This window comes from Panthera leo, chromosome B3, assembly GCF_018350215.1.
Source record: "Panthera leo isolate Ple1 chromosome B3, P.leo_Ple1_pat1.1, whole genome shotgun sequence".
Taxonomy (NCBI): Eukaryota; Metazoa; Chordata; class Mammalia; order Carnivora; family Felidae; genus Panthera; species Panthera leo.
Genome location: NC_056684.1, coordinates 118,667,462 through 118,693,531, shown reverse-complemented (window position 1 = coordinate 118,693,531; position 26,070 = coordinate 118,667,462). Strand labels below are relative to the sequence as shown.

The window sequence follows — 26,070 nt, the reverse complement described above, 5'->3', positions numbered from 1 at the left end:
CTGTATTTTCAGTAAGGCTGGAAGGAACTCTGGAGCTCAGAAAAATGGCAGGAAACGAAAGTTGGAGAGAAGAACTGGAAGGAAAACTAGAACCATCCAAGTGCAACATCAGTGTAACTTGCAACATGTGCGGTACTAGAAAATTCTGAAATTTTGTGCTATTTGACTTTCAGGAGCATTCAAATTCAAAATCATTAAGGGTTGTTTCTGAACTGTGGCAATCAGATTAAATAAGTTTGATTTCTGCTCTCTAGAGGTAAATAACTTAAGGTAGCAGTAATGATGGCAAATAGACACTTTCCTTCTTACCATTAAAGATTGCTGTAAATCTATGTTAAATTTAAAGTGAAGTGCAGAAGGACAAATCATTAAAATTTTGATCATCAAGATGATTTGAACATCAAGATACCTCTGAAGTTGAAACAAAGAATTGGGAATGTTTGCAAAACCATCTGGCAAATAATGGACAGAGTCCTTAATTACCAAGACTAAGAAGTACATTTTTTCTTCCATCAGAAATCTTCAGAGTCAAGTGTAGAACCCACACTGAATGATAACAAAAATGTAACTCTGCCTAGGGGATAGGGAGACACTACATGGAGAGAGCGGGATTTGAAATAGCCTTGGAGGATAAGTATATTTTCCAGCTTATACTGGAGAGAAAGCTAGGTTGGTGTTAAGAAAGCCCTTTTGTGAAAGCCTGAGGAATCTGAATGTTACCTTATACATAAGACCCAAGGAGCCAAAGAACTTTAAAAAAAATTTTTTTTTAATGTTTATTTATTTTTGAGAGAGAGACAGAGACAGAGTGTGAGTGGGGGAGGAGCAGAGTGAGAGGGAGACACAGAATCCAAAGCAGGGTCCAGGCTTTGAGCTGTCAGCACAGAGCCCTATGCGGGGCTCGAACCCACGAACCGTGAGATCATGACCTGAACCAAAGTTGGATGTTTAACCAACTGAGCCACCCAGGCACCCCGAGGAGCCAAAGAACTTTTATTAGCAGGAATAGGACATAATTAGCTTCATTTTTAAAGAAATATTTGTGGTAGCAGGGGACAGACTTCCTCACTGTTGACTATGGCAACTAACAATGCCACACACTTAACAGATGCTCCATTAATACTTGTTGATAGATTTACTGACTGAAGCCTTATGAAAGAATTATCAGAATATGTAGATTGACATATAAACAAAGGTTAGTCCAAAAAGCCAACACAAGGTATTTATCTACAAAAACAAAAGTATTTAGGGTTTGATGCCTGTGTTCTGATACTGCTCACAAAGGGGTAGTATTATGATTTGTAACCAAATGATGCCAATTCTTCTTTTTCTACATTAATATGACTTTATCTGGCTTAAGATAAAACAAAGCAAATCAATAACCCTATCTAGAGGAAATAATGCCAAATAAAATAGCATCTAAAACATCAATTTTTATTTCAGTGTGTAAGCCCTTTTCTTGCTTGGCTGTACAGTCTCCAATCATCCCTGAAATACAAGTGATTGGGCTCTTCTGGACCCACCAGTTAAGGGGAGGGAACATTTATCTACCGTCAATTCATGGGACACTAATCTCCTTCCCACTCTTCTGATTACAAGCAAGCAGGATGGTAGAGGAAAGGCCTCAACAGAAGCTTTAAAAATAAATAAATAAACCCAGCCCCTTCTGCTCCAGGAATACAGAAAAGATTGGCATTAATACAAGAGAAAGTGATCTGTCCAAACAAAAGCCAATCTGAAGGAGGAGCAAACCCCACAAGCTAGCCTGGCATTAATGGCAGGAAGATAGCATACTTGTTAAAAATGTATATTTTAATTTTCTGTATTGCAAAAGGCCCCAATTTGCCCAGGGATCTAGCTAAGCTGCCATTTTCTACTACGACAGAGTCTAATCTTTATTTAATGGATTTAGCATCTATCTTTACTAGAGTGGTCTCTAAGGAAAAGGGGAGGGGAGAATGAAGGGGCAGAGAAGAGATGATCAGATCCCCCTCCCCCTTTCATCCATCCGGCGCTCATGTTTGTGTTCAAAATTCAATTACCTCCTTATTGATACTTCACAGAGATATTTAAGCTGCAAACATGAAGCCCTGATTTCCCAAGGGGCCATGCCCCTCTCTATTTCACTGCTCTGCTTCCCCCTGGGTGAATTCCTGAGGCGTCCATATTAATAGGTAATCAGTCACAATTCATTTATTAAACAGCTAGCAAGGTTTATCAGCCTGCCCTGATTAGCCCGAAGAAACCACTGAATTCCTAATTTATTTATGGAAATGCAAGTGTCTTTTTGAATTCCATTCAGGAGCTGCAGGAGTGTTTTGGTCGCAGCATACTGCAATCTAACAGGCAGCACCAGCACACCAGCAGCAGGGAAGCTTTCCAGGAAGAAGAGGGGCAACCAGAAGGCAAAGAGCCAGGGACATACACTGCAGAGATTCTTCTCCTGGCCACGGGATTTGGGTCCACATAATCCTTGGATTAGTACTTATTTGATTGCTTTCTGTTTACATAAAAGAGTTTGAAATGTTGTCACCAGGCAGCTATTACTATCCACTGTAACAAAAATCAATCTCAGGGATGCTGCTTTTTGATTGGCAGAAAAGTGGCCCTTAATGGAGTAGAATTGAGGACCTCGGTGAGTTAAAAGACAATCATTCTCAGCAGAGTTAAGACACCAACAAACCTAAACCACGAAAATAATACTTTTCAAGCATTTATCTTAGAATAGTAACTAAACCAGACCCCATTTTAATCTTCTACTATTCTAGGCTGTCGTGACAAAACAGCTTTTCAGATGATTTCCACAATTCTAATCAATTAACAATTCACCCAAAATTGCCCATTACTAATTAAAAGGCCAATTCAGAGTAAATAAAGCTCTAAAGAGTAACATTTAAACCAATGCTAACTGCCCCAACAGGTGCAATTAGAAAAGAAATGGTTTTAGGGACATGAGCAGATCATACAACCTAGACTCGTTTTCAGCCAGAATTAGGACTGACTTCTTCTGAAAAAGCATAAAAGACAAAAAATATAACGAATGTAGCCAATGTTTCAATGCCAACAAAGAATATTAATGCTTATCTCTGTGTGGGTTATCCACAGCCAATATTTTCAAATCCCAATCTGCCTTCCTCAGAGTTCACTATGATTAAGAGCAACCTCCCTGCATAACCTAGTATATGCAGTGAAAGGCAAACCATAACTGTAAGAAGAACATCAAATCCCAATTGGGGAACATTCTACAATGTACCTGGACCAGTATGTCCTCCTTAAAACTGTCAAGGTCATCAAGGAAAGCCTAATAAACTGTCACAGCCAAGAGGAGCCTATGGGGAGGTATGATTACTAAATGTAATTATGGTATCCTGGATTGGACTCTGGAACGAGAAAAGAACACTAGGGAAAGACTAAGGAAATCGGAATAAAGTATAGGGAAAAATGTTAAACAAACCAAAAAAGTTCACTAATTGTTAACAAATATGTAACAAATGTACCATAATAATAATAATAATAATAATAATAATAATAATAAGGTAAACTGTGTGTGGGTTATATGGAAGCTGTCCTTTATAATTTTCCCATAAATATCTAAAACTATTCTGAAATTCAAAAATTGATCTAAAAAACAGAAAGTGATAATTTATAAACTAAATTACAAGGTGGCCAAACATGAATAAGTAATTTTTATATTTTTATAAGAGAAAGTTGAAGATATACTCTCAAAGTCATTTTTCATTAAAAACACTGTAAGTAAAATGAAAATATTCATATTTATTTGTCTTTACCTGATAGGAACACCAAAAACGTATTTAGTTATTAGTATATTTAGTCATCACGATTCTCCCAAAAATGTTATCTCTATGCAAAATATCAGTATTATAATTACAACAAATGGAAAGCCCCCTAAAACACACACACACACACACACACACACACACACACACACACAGAAAAATATACCAAAAAAAAAAACCACACACAGCAGCTGTCATATGAAAAAATAAGTAATTGGGAGAGGTGTTTGCAAAGAAAATCAATATATCCTCAAACCAACTATTAACACTCTTTAGGTTGTGCTGATGTTACTTTGGGTTGTGTTGATGTTACTATTCCTTTCCTTGAGTCTGAACCATCAAGAAATGATTTGTATGTGCTCTGGCTCAAGATGAAACAGGCTCAAGTCAAGAGCACCAACCCTCTCCATTCCCAAATTAACAACTGCATACATTAGGATTCTGTTAATATCTCCAAAGTGAAACGTAATTAAAATTTTCTTTTAAGGATGTCTTTACTTGAACTGCCCAATACATAAAAATACTACGTGTGGCCCTGGCTTCTGAAATACTAGGTAGGGAAAAGCAAAAACTAAAGTGCATCATGGCAGGTATAGCATCACATACTACAAACAACTGCTGTGAAGTCAGACGACATGGGCGTGATTCACAGCTCTTGGGTCAGCCCAAACCTTTGTGAACTATAAAATGGAGTCAATGGTCCAACTTACTCATTGCACAGTTGTGAGGCTTTGGAAACTATGCATTTAAAGCACTTAGCATAGTACCTATTAGTAGGTACTCCTATAATGATGGCTGTTGAAGCTATGCTTATCAATGTTTCTCAGCTGGCACCTGATGACTACAGCCAGAAAAACCTGAGGAGACAAAAAGTTATTTGAACAGTATAAAAACAATGCAGAGTCCATCTACAGAGTTCATTAACGTTAACACAGCATCCTTACAGACATTGCACCTACTTGATGCACTTAACAACCTGTATGGAAGGTACAGCAGTTATTTATCACCTATATTTCAGATAATAAAAATTAGGCATGCTAAATGACCTGTCCAAGGTCAATGCTAATAATGAGCAATGTCAGGACTTGAATGTAGTTCTTCTGACTCTCACTGGCTAGTTTGTTCAATGGCCTTCCATTCTGCACCACAGGCACGTTCTGTCCTTTGGCTGATAACTCTTGACTTCTCTGTCATATCACTCTAATCCATGTCAAACTCCTTACAACTAAAACCCTTATAATGCCACAGGATTTCTTAAACCCCACCGCTTTCATCAAGCGCTACCATTTTAAGAAAATTTCAATCTGAAAAAAGAGACTATTCAAAAAACATTTGATTTGTATTAAAATAACCAACAAAAACAGACTAGTCAATCACTTTAATATTTCTTTTAATTTATGCTCAAGTGCACCCTAATCTCCTCATCAATAAATTTCATTGACATCTTTGTCCAAGGCAGTTAGTCATTATCTCAATCTTGACATATAAATATTCCCACATACAAGACTGAAAAAAAAAAAAAAAAGACACTGCTCAAATCCTTCCTGAATATTCTATGCATTAACACCCACTTAAAGCCATACTACATCAAACAAACTACCAATTGCAGGCTATCATTCTAGGATTTATGTGGAAAAATATGTCCTCTACATTTGTGGACTCTACATCTTATGGGTCCATTCAAAATAGTTCCTAGTAATATATGAAATAACAAATGAACAAAAATATTAAAATGTTCTTTCTGGTCTACGTGTCCCAGCAGGTGACCCTTTACCACTCTTACTGAAGAAAGTTTCTCGTAGTTACCCCCATGTATCCACATTTTGACTAACACCTACAAAGGGAATACTGCCATCTACTGAATCACATTTATCACTGTTCTTTCTCTATTACAGTGATACCTCATTTAGTGACTCTCTGGAAACAAAATTTTTAATACTAAAGATGTTTATAAAAGCCAAATTTGAAGGCACAAAAAGTTGTATGTGTCAGCTACGCATGACAAAAATACCCTACAAAATAAGTGCTATTATTCTTACCCAATAATGTAAGGCCCTGCTTTAAGCAATATTTTGAAATCTGGCTGGAATACTACTAATGCTTGAGAACTTTCTTTGCGAGCTTCCCCTATCAAACCAGAATGGCTTTGAGAGCAAGCATTTCATTTTAACATTCGACTAGCTATTAGACTTGAGTGAATTACTTTCAATTTTTATTTCAGCCACTATTTGCCTTAAAAATTTTTTTTTAGTTAACTTTTAAAGTATAACATATACACAGAAAGAAGGAAACATCAGAGGTATATGTGTGAGGAATTTCACAAAATGAACACACAACAATATAGATCTTTATAGAGAACCATTACCAGCCCCCCAGAAGTCTCCCTCCTCCTGGCCCCTCCCAGCCAACACCATACCTGCAATGTAATCATTATTTTGATTTATATCACATAAATTAGCTTTGCTTGTTTTTGAACTTTATACAAATATTGTATAATATGTACTCTTTTTGTGTTTATCTTCATTTACTCAGTGTTATATTCCTGAGACTCATTCATGTTGTTGCATGTAGCAACATGTTCATTTTCATGGCTATATAGTAGTCTATTATGTGAATACATCAGAATTTAGTTATTCATTCTACTGTCAATGAACTCTTGGATTGTTTGTAGTCTGGGTCTATTATGAATAGCACTGTTCTGAATATTTTTCTATACATGTTTTGGTATAGCATTTCTATTTCTAGAGTGTGTGTGTATATATATATATATATATATATATATATATATATATACACACACACACACATATATATAGCACTGGAAATACTGGGTCACAGGGTATATGTATCATCCACCTTAGAAGATACTGCTGCACTGTTTTTCACAATGGTTGTATCCACAATCATTTGCCATTTAAAGTCTCACACTTCTTAACCAAAGGGTGAATCTTTCAATTGGAAATTGTTCCCAGGGTGCCTGAGTGGCTCAGTCAGTTAAGGATCTGACTCTTGATTTCATCTCAGGTCACGATCTCACAGTCTGCGAGTTCGAGCCCTGCATCGGGCTCTGCACTGATAGCACGGAGCCCACTTGGGATTCTCTCTCTTTCTCTCTTTGCCCCTACCCCACTCATGATCTCTCTGTCTCAAAATAAATAAATAAACATTAAAAAAAAAAAGGAAACTGTTCCCAGTTAGAAAAATTTGAGACACCTGGAAGCAGTTCGGGACTACTTAGGGGAAGAGAGGCCACAGGGTTGCTCACTGGAAAGCATTACCAGAGGTCTCATTAACTGAGACCTTCCCAGACTCTCAGTTCCCCCTTGTGGACTATGACCTATATAGTCCACAGAATGCTAGGAGCCTATTTTGAGTCTGTATCCCATGTCACTATACCCTAGTAACAATTTACCAGGAAGTTTCTCCCATTCAGGTTCTCTTAAACACTCTCTAAACCCTAATCAATACCTCAAACTCCCAGATATTGTATGTTTTTCAGCACAAGCTGTTTTAGTTAGAATTCAGAGACATTTTAATACCATAACGTCCTTCCTATCTGACTACATGGAATGTGTTTTAATGTAAAGAAGTTTCTGAAAAACACTATTAGTAGAATTGAACTGGAATTACTATAATGGGAACACTTCCTCCAAGATTTCTCCTATTTACAGTGACAAAGACTTTTGTCAATAATGTGAGAATACCATGCTGAACTACATTCTTGTACCTATCAGCACTGGTACAGTCTTATCTCATCATGATGTCTCAACTTAAAGGCAAAAAGGAGACAGCTGCCAGAATATTTTAATACCTATGAATTTAGAGAATTGCTCTATGTCAGTCTAATCATTTTGTAGAGTTATAAAAATATATGCTACAAAAGTGGTGCTATAAGTATGTGTCCTTATGTAGCTGAGGGTAATAAAACACTGCACAGCCCTGGGTCAAAGTATGCCAAGCCAAAACTGATATACATCAGTGCTGCTGTAGGTTTTAAAACTGTTCTGGCTAATCTTTTTAAAGGACTCTTATTTGTTTGTTTTATATTTTAATGGTTTATTTATTTTTGAGACAGAAAGAGACAGAGCATAAGCAGGGGAGGGGCAGAGAGAGCGAGACACAGAATCCGAAGCAGGCTCCAGGCTCTGAGCTGTCAGCACAGGGCCCGACGTGGGGCTCGAACTCACAAACCGTGAGATCACGACCTGAGCCGAAGTTGGACACCTAACCGACTGAGCCACCCAGGCGCCCCAGGACTCTTGTTTATTTAACCAAGAATTAGCTGCAGTAGTAACCAACTGCTTCAGTGCTTCAACACTGAGTTGTGCCTAATCAAAATTCAGAAATCATCACTGCATGCCATAAGGAGGTTAACATTCAGCATGTAGAAGACTAAAAAACAACAACAAAAAAAGTCAATATATTTTTTAAATTAAGGGTCTTTGAGACTCTGATAAATCCATTCAACATAGAAAGCAGAAATAATCAAAATCACTGTCAAAGTGCAGGTCAAACTCATCCTAGGCCAAAGATGCTCGACAGTGGCTACTTTCTTATCTCTTTGTTACCACTTACAGGCTTAACAAGGTAAACCCAGAGAGGCTACTGCATGGCTCGGTGGCCAAATTATGAGGTAAGGTTACTTTGCCTCCCTGCACACTTAATTACTGGTCTGTATGTGAACGAGTAGACAGACAGGCAATGCCTTTTACTGTGCTAGAAAGTCTGGGCAGCCAGCAAGGGAAATGAATATGAGAAAAAAGGATTTGTGCAGGCTAATCAAATAGTAACTGCGACATGGAATGTTGCATTTTACATAGAATCTTACAGCAAGGACGAAACCAATTTGCCGATGATGATATATAAAATTTATTTCTTTCATTCAAGTTTAAATTCCACTTCCTTTTTTTTTTTTTTTTTTAAAAAAAGGCTCTACCCTGGGGCGCCTGGGTGGCTCAGGCGGTTGAGCGTCCGACTTAGGCTCAGGTCATGATCTCGCGATTCATGAGCTCAAGCCCCACGTCGGGCTCTGTGCCGACAGCTCAGAGCCTGGAGCCTGCTTCGGAGTCCATGTCTCCTTCTCTCTCTGGCCCTCCCCTGCTTGCACTCTGTCTCTTTCTCTCAAAAATAAAAATAAACATTAAAAAAAGTAAAAAAAATAAATAAATAAAAAGACGCTACCCAACCACCTTCATCCCACTATGATCTCTCATTTCTGAACTCCTATGGTACTCACGTGGCATTTAGTACATGTTCTCTCATACGGTGATCTTTTTATATACCTGCCTTGTCACGCTAATCGATTATAAACACAAGAGTTTATGTATTTTTGACATCCAGGGTCTGGCACATTGCTTTTCATCGCAGGCCATACATAAATGTTCATTTATTATAATATATAAATCCTAAGAAATATATGTGACCCCACAGTAGAGTCGGATGTTACAATAAGTACCAAGGATGATCAAGAGATTATTTCAAATCTACTTCAGGAAAGAATAAAAGAAGGTAAGAGGTAGAAAAGACTCATTCATGAATTGAAGGAAGTGGAATACAAAATCATTATACTTCAAAAAAAAAGGCCTTCAGTTAGGAGCAGGCATATAATGGACTTCTTCAAATCCTTTTGGGTTTCCTAGACTGGTTTCGTATTTTTGTATTCTTCTTTTTCTTAAATGATTTGTTTTAAAATTGAAATATAATTCATATACCATGAATTGCTCCCCCTTTAAGCTGTGGCAAAATACACAACATACATTTTATCATCTTAACCATTTTTAAGTGTACATTTCAATGTCATTAAGTATATTGATACTGTTGTGCAACGTATGTTCAGACTTTTTTTTTTCATCTTGCAAAACTGAAATTCTGTATCCATGAAATAATAACTCCCCATTCTCCCTTCCCCAACCCTTGGCAACCACCATTCTACTTTTTCCCTCTATGAATTTGACTAGGTACTGCATATAAACAGAATCATACAGTATTTGTCTCTCTGTGTTATGACTGGCTTGTCTTACTTAGCATATCCTTGAACTCATCCATGTTGTAGCATATGTCAGATTCTTCTTCCTGTTAAAGCTGAATGATATTCCACTGTATGTACATACCATATTTTGTTTATCTAATCATCCACCAATGGACACTTGGGTTGTGCCCACCTCTTGGCAACTGCAAATAATGCTGCTATGGGCATACATATATCTGTGTTAAGTCCCTCCTTTCAATTCTTTTGGGTATATATACACAGAACCGTGGAATTGCTGGATCATAGGTAATTCTATTTTCAGTATTTGAGGAAGCACCTTACTGTTTTCCACAATGGCTGCACCATTTTTACATTCCTAACAATAGTGCACAAGTGCTCCAATTTCTCTACCTCCTTGCCAACACTTGTTATTGTCCATCTTTCTCATTATGGTCACCCCAGTGCGTGCAAAGTAGTATCTCATGATTTTGATTTGCATTTCCCCAATGATCAATGATGCTGAGGATCTCTGCATGTGCTTGTTGGCCATCTGAATATCTTCTTTGCAGAAATGTCTATTCAAATCCTTTGCTACTTTAAAAATTGGGCTACTGTCTTTTTATTGTTGAACTGTAAGAGTTCTTTATCAAACAATACAGAAATGATTTTTAAAAGTTCTCTCCTATTCTGGGGTGCCTAAGTGGCTCAGTCAGTTAAGCATCCAACTCTTGGTTTCAGCTCAGGTCATAATCTCATGATTTGTGGGTCTGAGCCCCACACTGAGCTCCATACTGAAGGCACAGAGCCCGCTTGGGATTCTCTCTCTCCCTCTCTCTCCTTGTGCTCTCTCTCTTTTTTAAAATAAATAAACAACTTAAAAGTTTTCTCCCATTCTGTGGGCTTTCACTTTCTTTTTTTCTTTTTAAGTAAACTTTACTCCCAATGTAGGGCTCGAACTCACGACCCCAAGATTAAGAGTTGCATGCTCTGTCCACTGAGCCAGCCAGGCACTCCATGTCTTTTCACTTTCTTAATGGTATCTTTGAAGCACAAAAGTTTTACATTTTGATGGAGTCCAATTTCTAATTTTCTTTTTCTGCTTATGTTTTTGGAATCATATGTTAGAAACCACTGCCTAATCTAAGGTCATAAAGATTTATGCCTATGTTTTCTCTAAGATTTTCACAGTTTCAGCTCTTACATTTAGGTCAATAATGCATTTTGAGTTAATAACTGTATATGGTGTGATGTAGGGGGTTCAATTTTAGGTTCTTGTGGTGAATGTTGTGTTTTCCCAGCACCATTTGTTAAGTTATTTTCCCTCCCTTGAATGGTCTGGCACCCCTGTCAACAATGAACTGACTATAAATATGAGGGTTTCTGGATTCTCAATTCTATTCTATTGATCCATAAGGACATCCATATGCAAATACTACACTGTCTTGATTATTTTAGCTTTGTATTAAAATTTTGAGACTGTGAGCCCTTCAACTTTGTTCTTTTTCAAGATTTTTTATTTTTTTAAGCTATTCTGAGTCTCTTGTATTTCCATGTGAGTTTTAGGATATGCTTGTTAATTTCTGCAAAACCAGCTTCATTCTTGACCTAAATAAAGTACAGGACTAGTTCCTACATTTGGAAGGATCCACAGTCCTTACAAGGTTAATCATGCAGCAAACTGGGATCTCCCCACTGTTTGAGCCCTACAAATACCAAGGCAAATGTAAGTGATAACAGACCATTTCACACATTGGTGGTGAACAATAAAAACAGAATCGAATATAATCTCTAAGGACAGAGTTATTAATTTAAAGAATTGTTAGATCTCCTTTTAGGCAAAAAACCATTTATTCTTCTTCTAACAGTGTTACAAAATATTCCAGAGAAAAGCAGACAGCAGTATTATATACAATGCTGAATAGTTCCATTACACAAGAATTGAATTTTTCTTTATACTTTATACTTAGGCAGAAAACAAGTTATTCTAAACAACTCATAATTGTTACCAGTATAGGAATCTAAGTCTTTAATATCTGTGGAATTTCAACTATAAAAGCATGAAAGCCAATATAACACAGGCGTTTACTTGCAATTTTGCTGAAGAACTAATCTAAACTAATCTAAACAACACACAAAACATTCAGCTAGTTAGTGGGCCTAGCAGTCCACTTACCACCAGCATCTCATTGTGACTGCGACATTCCCTAGCGGTACTCTTATACATAGTAAAGATAACACTATGCAAACTGGAGAGGATTAGAAGTTTCTACAAATTTGGAATAAAAGATACCCATCTTTTATTTTTATACTTCTTTGGGTTGGCTCACATCTATGACACAAATAGTTCCATCACAAATTCAGCGGCACGTGGGAATGTTTTAGCAAGTGCACCAGCTTTTACCAAAAATGTTCATCAGAAAAGAGAAAAATGAGGGGCGCCTGGGTGGCTCAGTCGGTTAAGCATCCGACTTCAGCTCAGGTCACGATCTCACGGTCCGTGAGTTCGGGCCCCGCGTCAGGCTCTGGGCTGATGGCTCGGAGCCTGGAGCCTGCTTCCGATTCTGTGTCTCCCTCTCTCTCTGCCCCTCCCCTGTTCATGCTCTGTCTCTCTCTGTCCTGAAAATAAATAAACATTAAAAAAAAAAGAAAAGAGAAAAATGAAAGCTGAAAAGGCAGTGAGGATGGTACAGGAAACACAGGACTCATGACCACAATGTGATGTGGGAGAAAATGTGAGGTTAAAGGTTCATAAAAAGGAAGAGTTAATCAATCATAACAAGAAATTGTTTAACACAAATATGAAAAGAAAAATGCCTTTGTAAACATGAATCATGAAAGAGGAAAGGTAAACACCTAATTATTGGACAAGAGACATTTATAACGTACCAATTGTAAGAAGTGCTGGGAATTCGGTGGTGGAAAAACCCAGATGCCCAGATATCCTTATAGAGTTTGCGGAGTTTAAGATCAGGCTACCTCATCTACTTTGCAGTAATGGGTAGACTTTGTGCAAAAATTAAGTTTGTTCTACTAATCTGAGAACCTCAGGACATAAAAAGAATTCCTTTCCAAATATGGATAGGTCAATATAAAAGCCTCAGATACAGGGTCGTTTTGGGATTGGTCTTATAAATACTTTATGGCAGGATTGGAGAACTATCTAATTTCTCAAGTTTAAATTTTAGTTTCTCCTCATCATGGACAATGTGCAAGGCCATCGTTAATGGCTATGGTTTGCAACTCTAAATCTCAAGTTGATGTTCCTTCCTCTTAATGTTTCTGATTTTTCAGCTGGAGTGTAAAATACAAGCCCATGGTATATGTCTTTGCCGTACTTTGACTGGCATCATAAAATGCCATGGACAAAGATCTCAAACTTGGTAACAGCCAGCTTTAGTAGAGATACATTGTTGATTACATAAGAAAAATATTATGGGGCGCCTGGGTGGCTCAGTCGAACTCATGAGTTCGAGTCCCATGTCTGGCTCTGTGCTGACAGCTCTGAGTCCAGAGCCTGCTTTGGCTTCTGTGTCTCCGTCTCTCTCTGCCCCTCCTTCACTCATACTCTGTCTCTCTCTCTCTCTCAAAAATAAATAAATATTAAAAAAAATTTTAAATATTAAAAAAATATTATGGGATGTCTTACTGGAGACTGGGTGATCTTTGGATTCTTACTTAGCATGCCTTATAAGAAGGCAGTGTATGGCTTCAAGCAGCTTATCTTCACAGGCAATGAAGAGGAGTATGCTATTAATACTAGTGAGACAAGAGGATGGCAAAGGTTTGGAGGGCACACATAAAAGTGACATGGAAGAACTGAAAGAACAAGAAGACTTAGAGATGATTTGGCAAAGAATAGCAAAGAGGGGGCACCTGGCTGCCTCAGATGGAAGAGCCTGTGACTCTTGATCTCGAAATCCTTGAGTTTGAGCCCCACATTGGATGTAGAGATTACTAAAAAATAAATAAAGTTAAAAAAAAAAGAATGGCAAAGAGGATGGCACTGAAAGATTAGAACAAATCTGGGGAGTTTCCATAAATTTAGTCAAAGTTCTACCTTGGGAAATTGCTACTAGAAACCATAACCAGTGATGATCAATGAATACAACCTTAAGTAATAAAATTTTCACTGATTTTGTACCAGTGAATAAAAGCAAAACATAGCTACCATTCTTACTGTCCTTTAGAAAGAAGTCATACTCGGGGTACCTGGGTGGCTCAGTCGGTTAAGCGTGTGACTTCAGCTCAGGCCATGATCTCGCGGTTCGCGGTTCGTGTGTTGGGCTCTGTGCTGAAAGCTCAGATTCTGTGTCTCCCTCTCTTGCTGCCCCTCCCCTGCTAACACTCTCTCTCTCAAAGATAAATAAACATTAAAAAGAAAAAGAAGCTATACTTCATGAAGGTTTCCTCTCTACTATCTCACAATTCTCTTCCTTATCTCCTTTACCACTTGCTTTTTTTGACAAGGCTAATGTTGAAATGTGACTTTTTCTGGGGTTCAGTACGCTTCATGATCTCATCACACAATCCATAATAATGTGATATCACTATCTTAAATCTGAAGATTCAGGCAAGTTCAAATCAATGCTTCTACCAATAATTCAATGTATTGTAGTATAACATTTATTTTAGTGGGAGCACTACTTGAGTTATTTCTAATTATGGAATAATTCACATCAAAAAGCCAAAGGGATACCTTAATTTTTTTCAAATGAACCTTAATGCATTTTAGAGGAAAAATAGTATAGGTTAGCACAAACTTGGGAAATCACAAAGTCCGCTCATGAATACCAAGGTCCTATCTTGACAGCAACAAGTTGACTCTATAATTTTCCACAGAAGTGCCAGATGCTCACTTTTATAGCAGATTTCATAAGCTTTACATTTAATGAGAAACTGCTAGCTACATTTGGCAAGGGAAGATTATCTCTCAGATGTAGAGAATACCAGCAGAAGCATCTTTCTGCTTCATTCTTCCAAGGAGAGACTGGGTGAAATAATTTGACAATTCAAATTATTTGAACAGTTAAAAATCTTCATGGTAAATTCTTTGTTGAAAGGTCAAGTGCATCTGTTGAAATGTATTCATTCTATTTCTTTCAGAGTAAGATGGGAGGAGGAATACTTAAAAGTCACAAAATAGTGTACAAAATCAGAATGTTCTGTTACACTGTAGGTATTATTCAAAAAGCGGTTGCAAGTTGATCATTTATACTACAAAGAATTTTACCTATTTCAAAGCTCATCCCACTTGTGCTAGCTCCAGGGAACTGATTTGTGTAAGCTCTGGACTCATTCTGTGGTCTATCTACAGTAAAAAACTTTGTGCCTCAATTTGCCTAATTTGCTTAATAGATTCACAATCTTCTGATGGCTTAGGGAAACCCCTAACCTTAACTTGATCAGAAAGCTGAAATGTTATTAAGAGAAGGAGGCACAGGTCAAAGGGTCAGCAAACTTATCCTATAAAGGACCAGGTAGTAAATACATTAGGCTTTGCAGGCCACACTCAGTCTTTGTCTCATATTTTTCTGATTTTTGTTTTATTTTATGACCCTTTAAAAATGTAAAAACCATTCTTTGTTCACAGGGAACCCAAAATCAGGCTGTGGGCTATATAGTTCGCCAACCTTTAGAGTAATGTTAATGGAAATGTTCTCTGTGCTGTCCAGTGTGGTAGCTACTAGCTGCACATGGCTACTAAGCATTTATTAGTGTGACTGAGAAATTAAATTAATTTTATTTTCTTGTAATTAATTTAACTTTAAATGGCATGTGGCTAGTGGCTACCATTCTGAACAGCATGAGTCTAGAGAATCTCCAATAGCCCACAAGAGCCCCTGAAATCTCGGTATACACCCATATGTCCCAAGAATCTACTGAAGGTTTGGACAAGAGGTAAATCATGTATAAATAGTAACTGTTATTAATAGCCTCCAATTATTAAGTTAAGCATCGTGCATCAATTCGAATGCATCAAGGAGAGGAAAACACTGTAGAAGAAACTTGAAACAAAACTAGTTGGCATTTCACAACTTAGAAGTATGACATCTCTTCAATAACGATTGGGCAAATCAGAACTTTGAAGAGGTGAGAAAATGAGACTAAAGGGCTTTCAGTTAAAAGACACATAATGTTCCCATTTTAGATGGAAGTGCCAATTTCTATCAATTTGCAAAGGTCCTATTGAAGGCAGATGCAACTAAAATTAGGTTCTGGTTTACCCAAGAAGACAAGTGATTTCTTCCGTCACTGACCTGAAATATTCTTGGAAAATTGCTTTGCTTCATTCATCACACTGCCACTCCCAGCAAGGCCCCTAAAGTTCACAAGGTACAAACTTGCTTTGTTAGCCAAGCTGTTAACACAATAAACCTAAGTCCTCATTTTCACGTGCTGACAAATCATTTCCCAAGTCCATTAATGCATTCATAATTTGATACTTGGAACATCTGAAGTAGAAAATTAGGGAAGAAAACACTCATTCAATTTGAGAGGAAGCCTCCAGTCGATGCCTTAGACAACATCCATTAAAGGCTATTTGTTTTCCTCACCTATCTGGACTAAGCAAAAAACTTAAAATATGCAGTAGGGCACATATCACTACACATACGTCCAGCTGGTGGTCTATGACAAGACTCACACTATCCCTCTCCAAAAGTTTTACCTCCACTGTTACCTATTTTAAATGTCCTGGAACATCCCTGAAGAAAGGAAAATCACTGATGTGAGAGGGTGAACCATAGAATACAAATCAATGAGTGCAACCAGTTGGTACAATAAATATCCACCCACGGGTCCAGGTCAAACTATCCAGTAAGAGTCTAGAATTGGTACATCAATACAATAAAATTCTATGCAGCAATTAGGAAACAATGGGGTAGATCTATCTGTATCACTGTGGAAAGATATCCAAGATATATTGTGGGGTGAAAAAGTAAGTCACAAAACAGTACATATATTATGATCTCATCTGTATGTGGTAACATAAATAAACTTGATTATGCATAGAAAATGTTTTGGTGGTTACCTCTGGTAAGTTCAGCAAGCAAGGTTTTTACTTTCCACTTTATATCCTACTACGCTATTTAAAAAATTTTTAAATCAAAAGTGTAGCCTAGAGAGATTTCTGCAGTGATCTCCAAGAGACTAAGAATATGTGGTAGTCCTTAACTGCTGCAGTGTTGATAATTTAAATGAAAAAGTCAAAGCTGTTCTTTTTGTACTTAAAGCCACTACTGTAATGTTCCTAAGACTGCTTCTGTCAATGAATTTCTATAGTGAGGAGGAGAGAAAAAAAAACTCACAATTATGTAATTGAAAAAAAAAAAATAAGGCACACTTCAAATAGGGCCTTGGTAGGACAAGAATCCACAAGTGCCAACCAGCTCTAGGGCTGTGATGGTCCCAGGAGAGCCATCACATTTCAATTACCATCACTAACATTACTTATTATTTGGCCTGCTCCCGTCTCTAAGGAAGGCAGCTTGTGATGACAATACCCAGCCTCTTCTTGTAAAACAATTCATTAGGCAAAGCAGAACAGCTGGGGCAGCCACGTGCTAGTTCTTAAAGCACCACCCCCCTGGGACCTCTGGCCCAGATTTCTCTTTTGGTGAGGGACAGCCACCACCCCTGTGACAGCTGTAGAGTCCTCCAGGGACACTTCAGGTTTAATCAGTACTTCCTGCACTGGAGAGGGCCATTTGATTTCTAACATAAACTAATGGCGCTCCTGCTTTCAGCAGGTTACACCAGACATCAGATAAGAGGCTTTAGGGCATTTTTATCTTGTTCTAATGCTCCAGAGTTAATGAGGCAGCAAAAGATATTGTCATAGAGCCCCGGTGTAGCTATATTATCCAATAAACGAACTCTTTCCAAGACAGGTTTAATATGGATCGAGGAGGTAAAGAAGGCTGGCTTATTATTGATCCTATTGAAAGGATGAGAATCCAGTCACCAGAAGTAGGGCAAAATCATGCACATTCTGCAATAGACAAAGTGCTAAGAAGTCATCTTTAAATATTAAGTAAAATGCAAGTTTTACTATTCTAAGCAGCATAAACCTAAAAGATTTATTTGGCATTTTGGGTTAAGTTTTCAGAAAATGCTTCTAAATGACTCTATTTTCATGTATTTTGCTGAAAGGTATTCTTGGGGTTAGTTTTTGTTAAAACTAGCAATCAAGCCATTGTAAATATAGCTTATATTAATATGTAATTTATTAATACATAATTATACTAATAATATAATTATATATTAATAAAAGATATTAAAGGTTTTTTACTGGCTATAAAGTAAATTTGATTATGTTAAACAATAAAGACTGCCTTTAACTTCTAAATATTACCAGAGCTTACATCATATTGGGCTTCAGAAGTAACTCAACCACCCACTCAACAACACTGATGCCCTATTATAATCAAGGCTACGTGAAACACAGCAAAAATAAAAATCAGCGCTTGGATTCACTATCACTAGGCCAGGCTAACTGCATGAAAGAAAATTTTACTGAAACAATCTTTTTTTTTTTTTTTTAAATCTCTTAGAATCTGCTTTGATAAATATATGGAAATCAGAGAACCAAGTATTTCACTTCATAACTAGAAATATCTACTCAGAACCTGCTTAGTAGATATACATATTAATAAACTGACCATAAAAAGGGTCACTACTAAAAGCTCACCATTTCTTGAGTGGTCTGCCTCCTAAAGATTTTTTAAAAAGCTGAGATTTTTCTGTTTACTTCCTTGGAAAAATAGCCGTCCCCACCCCACCCCCCAGAAAAGCTCTGCAAGATCCCTTAAAAGGACTCATGGGTATGAATTTACTGACTTTTGGAATACCAAGCATACCATATGGTAAAGAAAACACAATCAATCCCTAACTTTTGTTTATAATTCATACAACATAATCAGTAAAGTATAAGAATGAAGCCTAATTCACAGATGAACAACCATTCATACACCTCTAAAATCACTAATTCTGAGCTTTCTCAACATGGCCATCACCTCACATTCTTCTACTTCTACTGACCAGTCATTGCTCTTGCACAGGTGTCTTGTTACCTGTGACCGAGAATGTTGATTGCTTATCCCAATACCTATTATTCTCTTCCTCCTTATTAACAAAACCCTTAATTTCTAGCCAGCAAAACCATAGCCCAGAATAAAAGATGACAGTCTTTTGCAGCTAGGTTGGTGCAGACAACTAAGTTCTATGGCACTTCTAGAAAGCTGCTTAAAAAAAAAAGAAGTCAGCTGTGTGGGACCCCCCCCCCCCACCTCCCTTTGCCCTTCTTCTTTCCTACCTTCTCCTGGCCTACATCTCAGGCTTGTTGGCTAGAGCTCTAGTAGTCACCCTGTATTTTGAGGTATCCTTTAGCTGAAAACCACTAAGAAAGTGGAGTGGAAAGAAAGAAGCTTTGGTCCTTGATGACACTCTGACTGTGTCCTACCAGCCTGGGCCTGTCAACCTCCAGCCTTCCTTTTTGTGGAAAAGAGTTCTACTCTGTGTAAGCCACAGTTCACATAGTTGAACCTTATCCTAACTAACAGACTTGATATCCAGAATCTTTTAGCTTATAATAGTGATAGGTGCTTACGTAATTCACTTCGATGATGCCTTGACACTCTGTACCCCACTTCCAGCCTGAATTGTATTCTCCTGGTCACAGGGGCTTAAAATCTTAAAATCATTTTGACTCTTGTGTCCTTCCAGTTTGTTACAATTTAATACCTATTTTTCCTCCCCAATATCTCTCAACTGTCCTGTCTTTTGCATTCACACTGTCCTATCTAATACAAGCAGCACTGTATTCTTAGACTGCAACAGCTTCCTAGCTAGTCTCTGGGACCCATCATCACACCCTTCAATTCTCCTTGGAGGTAGCTATCAGACTTCTAATGATCCCTCAGCCTGGTCCTTCAGGTCTTCCAATTTAGCTCCTCCACACTTTCTAGTACTCTAACCAACCCATACTCAAAAACTGCTTCCAGTCTGAAGTGTCTTCCTTCCTCTCATATGCAAATATTAGCCATCAAGGTGTACTTCCAAGCTTCATCTCTCCCAAGATGTGTTCCCCGGATGGATTCGTTACTTCATTTTTGCCTCATGAGGAATTGGTAGAACCCATGGTAAGAGAGGGAAGCATGGTGTGAGATGTGCATGGTGTGAGAAAGGCCAGATCACACAGAGCAACAAGGCCAAGTTAAAGATTTCTTATTTTTTTCTGAAGAGCAATTGGGAAGCCATTGATGGGCTTTAAGAAGGGAATAAAGTCACATGTCAATTGTGTTTCAAAAACATTACTCTGACTGCAGAATGGAGTAGTTATTGGAGAGAGATCAATTCTACAGCTAATTTGGTTAGCAGAAGGGGAGAATACCAGAAATAGATTAAAGAAGCTTGATAAAGCCGGCCCCTCTATAGAGGGAGCTTGAAATTCAATATTCTAGAGGAAAATGACAGTCATTTGAGTAAATACATGTTCACCATAGGAAAAAACTGGTAAATATTTATTATTACTATTAGTGTTTATTTACTTTTGAGAGAGAGAAAGACAGAGGCAGAGACAGAGCATGAGTGGGGGAGGGGCAGAGAGAGAGGGATACACATAATCTCAAGCAGGCTCCAGGCTCAGAGCTGTCAGCACAGAGCCTGACACGGGACTCAAACCCACGAACCATAAGATCATGACCTGAGCTGAAGTCAGACGCTTAACCAACTGAGCCACTCAGGTGCCTGGTAAATATTTATTAAAAGAGCTGGTGTGTAGAATTTAGTACTAAATGTTCTACCAAGAATGCACTGACATTTGCAATGCTTGAATCTTGACTGGATCTTGGTTTAAAAAGAAAAAAAAAAAAACTACACAAAATTTTTGGAACAACTGAGGAATTCTGAATGTGAAAGGATATTAGATATGTTGCAGCTACAGGACGTAAGCAGTATTATGCAGGAAACTGTCCTTATTCTTAGAAGATGTGTTCTCAGGTGTTTAGGGGTGAAGTGTCTCATACCTGAAACTTACTTCCAAATAGTTCAAGGAGAAATAAAAATTTAAACACACACACACACACACACACACACACACGTACATGTACATACATACACATACACATATATGTATGCATGTATGTGGTCGGGGGAGGCTTACGGGGTATTTAAAATGTTTTCATACAAAGATGAACTGCAGGAGGAAAAGACTTAACGGCATTTCTTCCTAAGTTAGTGAAGAGGAGCTTCTTCCCTGACCTATTTGTGGCATTCATATTCTTTTACTTGATAATCTGAAATAAGCTATTTTTAATCTATATGGAGCCAAGGAAGTCTGGGATCTTAAAAACTAAACTACCACTTGAGGATTTTCACCCAAGAATGATCCCTTCTACAAGCAGTTAACAGATCAATACTCCAGCCCTCCCTTTAGTTTCAAGCCTGGCTACTCTTGGATTCCATTCTCAGCCTGATTAAGGACAGTGAGGAAGAAATGCCAGTCGTTTTTCAATCTGGAGACACGTTCTGGAATCACTGTCCAGTGTCTTTGTTTATTAACCCTTTAATACAAAGTTATCAATTCCCACTGTGGAGCCATTTCAGTGAAGAGCAGGTACACAAATTCATATTCAAATAATCTTTTATTGTGTTGCTCTCTTCTTTGTTAATGCTATTATCCTCCAACACTGAGACTGTTGGCTAATTAGACCCTTGTTTTTACTGAATTTGACAGCTGACAGCAGCAGAAACAGAAGCAGACAACCATGAACTATTTTCTCTCCAACCAGAAGAAAAGTGCTTCCCTTGCACAGGAAGCTAGTGCACTATACTCTCCCCACCTATAAAACTATTTTCTAGGAGGCAATAATAGTCTTAGTGATAACAAGCCTCTCAATCTGAGCAATCAGAAAGCTTATTTATTACTCTAGGGGTACCTGGGTGGCTCAGTTGGTTAAGCATCTGTCTGACTCTTGATTTCACCTCAGGTCATGATCTCACAGTTCATGGGATTGAGCTCCATGTTGGGCTCTGTGCTGACAGCACAGATCCTGTTTGGGATCCTCTGTCTACCTCTAGCCCTGCCCCTCCCCCACACACTCTTTCTTCTCTCTCTCAAAATAAACAAACTTAAAAAAAAAAAAAAAAAGCCTATTTTTACAGAGCTATCTCCTTCTAATGGAGCAGGCATATAGGTGAAAGTCCTTAACTTAGCCCAAACTTGTGCTGACAACCAGCTTGTATAAAATGGATAAAAGACAAAAAGGAAAAATAAAGGTCTACACCAAAATGGATGTTGAACATTTCCAATATGGCATTCATTAAAGAAAACTTTTTAAGTTCATAAAACAAAACTGGAAGCTACAGCACCAAGTTAAATTGTGGCTTTGTTTGTTTGGTTTTCAGGTTATTGTGTATGTTTTTTAAACCAGACCTAGTAAGCCATATACTAGAAGTTTTCCCAAACTTGAATCAGGTTAACGATGTAACTTACTCCATGAGGAGCACTGCTAGGTGTGATGGGAAAGAAGAGAGTGAGTGACAAAGGGTTCCTAGTCTAAAGAAAGGCAAGGGCTGACTTCCAAAGGGGCCTCAGCAACTTCTCTCTCTCACCCAAAGAAAGTAGTTGACCCTTTGCTGAGTAAGAAGAAACTCTATTATGGCAACAGGAGAGACAGAGAATCAAAAACACAGATAATTTCACATCTCATTTTAGCTATAATTTTCTCTAGCCATACTTTTTCACCACAGCTTCTGGAAAGAAGCCAAACAATCTTGTATCATATCATCTCCTTTAATCTTCCCTCTCCCATCTACTAGTAGAAAGATGGCAAAAAGAATGCAAGCAGAAGAAGGAAGAGAAGTTAAAGGTTTGGAAAAATCAACTAGAAAACTCTCCACATTACTTGGACGTGTGGGATGACTAAGGACTGAGATTTATCCTGCATCTTATCCTCTCTTTGCTGAACTGTACCGCCACCTACTACTCTTTTAAACTACCTTGCAGAGGGTTCAGGGTACACAAGGACAGTTTTGATTCTTGAGGGGTGTGCTCCAGTGTCAAACGTACTAGAAGAAAATTCTGTGTGTTTGCTTCTCCACCTATTTTTAAAGGGTTCTCTTTGGTTTCTTTCACAATTGCTCTAAGGAAACACTAGAGAAATCCTGAAGCGTCCTTAAAGACGGAATATTAAGAATTTGTCTCTGTTTTAAGCCTTCCTTTCTCACGGCAAATGGTTGAGTGCACCCTACTTCAAGCAATCAGCAAAGAGACATTACCAGCTGAGAATTAAGACATGGCAGATGGAAAATCTGGAACGTCATGAAAACTCTAGCTGCCCCACTCTTGAGGGCTGAGTGTTCTGAAAGAGACATCCTGTGTTTTAATTCAAATAAAAGATAAATGGAAAGATGGATGGGAAGTCATCTTAAAAGCACATGAACTTAGAAGAGATTTTTTCACATCTGTATCAATAAAGTTGCATTTCACTTAGGAAGCAAAGGTTGTCTATGTTCTATTTTCAATACACAGTTATCCAACACAATGTCATCTGACTTTAAACAAACAAGAGGCCAAGGTCCAGTATCAATTCCTATCCCACCATTCCTACCTAGTCTCCCAGCAAGTTAATGCAAATCAAAGCAAGCATTTCAGTGCTGCTGGTAGTGAAGCCTGTTCCTTTCCCAAGAGAGGCCTGTAAAACAGGACAGTCACTGACAGCAGTACAATTACTGACACAGATACAGACTTTATGGACATGTTTATCTCCGCTGTAAATCCATACTCTCTCTCCACTCCGATTCACGAGTCATAAAGAAATTGCAGATAATGAAAAAGTTGGGGAAATTTACAGCATGTCGGAAACCTCAGACAGCCAGAAGAAATTAAAGAGCTGACTAGGGATAAATCACACAGGTACAATTAAAACTTCCCGCATACCTCCTTCATTTCCAAACTGAGGCACAATCCAATGGAGCTGATGAAAAGTTGAGGTCATGACTCCTCAGGCTGTAATCATTTCTTAACTAACTGCATGTTAAAAATTAGCCAATTCACTGGTCATGCGTAAATGCTGACTTCTTGCTGCTACCTTGCTTTCCTTTGCTCTCTACCAGAAGCACCCATGAAGCAGTTCTGTCTGTAAACAGGCCAAATTGCAACAAGCAGTAAATGGAAAGGTGATGTCCCTTCTCCCACCGCCATCTCTGCAGGTACAGGACCTCTTTTACCATCACCGATGTGGACCGAGCATTAAAATGAGAAAGTGGAGCTACAACGGGTGAATGAAATTGGAGGGTTCTTCGTCCTCAATAAATAACCATTCTGACGGTTTCATTTGATCTCTTTTCAACATTCCAAAGGAGATTTTAAAGGACTGTTATGTTTGATACTAGAATAAGCATTACTTCTGGTGATACTTGTTTTTCAGTAGTGGACTGAGCTTAAAGGTCCATACTCTTAGGTAACCATCTCAGCATGAGCTAACATGTGCTTTAGCTTTAGCACTGCCTTAAACCACTCAACTTTTATTTTTTACATTCCTCTAGTCACTAAGGCTCCAGGAGGGGAGGAAAAAAAACAAAAAGGGGGGAAAAAGGCACAATCAAAAATCCTAGACTTTACCAGAATCTATAAGTGCTAACTAATGTGTAACTCTTATTCCAATAGAGTAAATCAGAAAAATACTAAAGAAATAATGTCTATTTCTTAAATAATGAGATTTACAGATCCCACATGATTAAAGACTAGAATGTGAGTTAACGGTTGGCTCCCCTATTCTATAAGCCTACAAAATCCTCTGTAAAGGAAAAAAAGGAAGAGTCCATCACATGCTACATTCTTCCATTTCCTCCAACATAGTTAGATGAAACCAGCAGGTTTAAAAAACATCAACCCAAACATTTACAAGATCTCTCTGCAAAGCAGAAATGCAGAACACAGATTTTACCAGCTAACTTCTACATGTCTGAACCAAACCAAGAGTATCAACAAAGTTATACACAAGTCAATACTAATCTCTGTACCTCTTTGTAGGATGAAGCTACAACCAAATTAGCTCTATATGATTTTGAAATTCTGAGACCTGTCAAGAAATCAAAGTTAAGAGGCACTTTTTTTTTTTCCTGGAGATATGGAGGATGCAGTTGACATGGTTTCGATTTTGTTCCTACTGACCCCTTGATGATTTCAAGTCCATTTTACACTTCAGAGAATCCAAATGTCATTTTCATTTTATATGTTAAGATTTCACTCTCAACGGGATAAAAATGCTTCTAAGAAAATACTGAGAGTTTCAATCCAGACATCTCTACCATTAAAAACTTAGGTTATATCTAGCTCATGAATCTCAAATCTATTCACCCATAAGATGTAAGACATGGTATCTGATCTGTTTTTGCTTATAATAAAGAGTTCCTAAAGCTCCTAAGTGTTAGATTGGTGTCCAGTATCAAATAAGAACTGTTAAACACAGGCAGAGTTTTATTTACAAGTTCCCAAGAGGCAAATTATCATATATTATCAAATGAGCATTTGAGTGAAGTCAAGAAACATATCTACTATTACTATTCTAAGAGGCAATGATACCCCTGGATCAAGCATCAGAAAATTTGACTTCTAGTCCAGGTTTGCAAATAACTAGGTGTGTGGGCAAATCACGGAAGCTCTCTGAACTTCAGTCACCTTATCTGTTCAAATGGGAATACAGTTGACCCTTGAACAACACAAGTTTGAATTGCATGGGTCCACTTACACGTGGATATTTTTGATAAATACAGTACTATAAATGTATTTTCTCTTCCTTATGATTTTTTTTTTCAATGTTTATTTATTTTTGAGAGAGAGTGAGCAGCGGAGGGGCAGAGAGAGAATGAGACACAGAATCCAAAGCAGGCTCCAGGCTCTGAGCTGTCAGCACAGAGCCCAACACGGGGCTAGAACCCACGAGCCGTGAAATCATGACCTGAGCCAAAGTTGGACGCTCAACTGGACTGAGCCACCCAGGCACTCTGTTATGATTTCCTTTATAACATTTTCTTTTTTCTGCTTATTTTATTGTAAGACCACAGTATTTAATACATATACAAAATATGTGTTAATCAACTGTTTATGTTATTGGTAAGGCTTTTGGTCAATAATTAACTATTAGTAAATAAGTTTGGGGGGAGTCAAAAGTTCTATGAACCATTTTTGCCTGCACATGGGGTTAGCGCCCCAACCCCTGCATTATTCAAGGGTTAATTATGGTAAGATAATAGTGAGAATTAAATGAGAAAACACAAGAAATACAGCAGGCTCAAAAATGT

General features: G+C 37.9%; 1 protein-coding gene across 4 annotated transcripts in view; it reads right to left on the bottom strand.

Annotated features, from left to right (window-relative positions):
- Nucleotides 1-26,070, bottom strand: part of LIN52 (lin-52 DREAM MuvB core complex component) — a 109,147-nt gene that overhangs the window by 44,570 nt on the left and 38,507 nt on the right. For 2 of the 4 annotated variants that reach the window (XR_006203951.1, XR_006203952.1), the window contains exon 6: nt 4,508-4,654. The exons of the other annotated variants lie outside the window; for them this stretch is intronic. The gene's annotated coding sequence lies outside the window, so the exon portion shown is untranslated. The remainder of the gene's footprint in view (nt 1-4,507; nt 4,655-26,070) is intronic. 4 annotated transcript variants of the gene reach the window in all.